Raw genomic sequence first — 1,003 nt, 5'->3', positions numbered from 1 at the left:
ACATAAAAGAACCCATATTGGACCGAAGCATGGATGTAATCAATGTGCTAGAACCTTTGCATGTCCCACTAGTCTCGAAAGCATAAAAGATCCCATATTAAAAGAAACCTCATGAATATGATCAATGTGGTAAAGACTTTTTACAACCTTAGAGTGTTGCGCCTGAGCTGCCCCACGTTGGGTGTGGAAATGTTAAGAACTGCACTACCTCACATTTGGGGGCCAAAATGTCACAGACTGCTCTGTCAATGTTGGAACCCCGCACTACCAAAAGCCCTCGGGCTAAGTTGTTAGTGCCCACACTGCCCCAAGCTACTCCGGTCCTCAGGTCAGGGTTCAGCAAGAGAGAGAGTGAGGATGGGCATAAAGAATGGAGACCAGACAGAGTATGATTCAATCCTGTTTATTCTTCAGTCTCTCTTCTTCTCTCTAAGTCCCAAGTCTTGAGTTCCTAGTCCTTAGTTCCTAGTCCCTAGTGCCTCCAAGTTCCAAGTTCTTTCTTCCAAGTTCTAAGTGCCTAATATCTAATAATCTTCTTCCTAGTTCTCTAGTCCAAGTGTCTTTGTCCTCAAGTTACCATCTGGAAATGTTAGAAAAAAAGAAAAAAAAAAAAAAAAAAAAAAGCTTTTCCCCCCTAAAACCAAGAACCAGCATTAGGACCCTGTGTTCCCAAGTGATTGTTGGAGTGCATTCTCTTGTAAGTTTTTAAACTCTAACTTAAAAAAAAAAAAGTCTTTTTGGCAATATTTTCCAACATAATACTTTATTAACTATTTGAAAACTTCCAATCATGCACCTCAATCACTATCACGTTTACTTCCCAATCATTCTGTTCCCACTCCCCTTCCCTTGTGACGTCACCCCTACAAAGAACAAAAAGAAAGAGGAAAATAATAAATGGAAAAACCCAAGTCCATTTTGTGTTGTCGTATACACTCACTGGAGCATGGACGGACTCCCAGTGGCAGCCCCCCAAGGGAAGATGAATCCTCCAACTGTGCCT

Source organism: Arvicanthis niloticus, assembly GCF_011762505.2.
Source record: "Arvicanthis niloticus isolate mArvNil1 chromosome Y unlocalized genomic scaffold, mArvNil1.pat.X SUPER_Y_unloc_28, whole genome shotgun sequence".
Classification (NCBI taxonomy): domain Eukaryota; kingdom Metazoa; phylum Chordata; class Mammalia; order Rodentia; family Muridae; genus Arvicanthis; species Arvicanthis niloticus.
Note: the sequence above shows the minus strand (reverse complement) of the source record.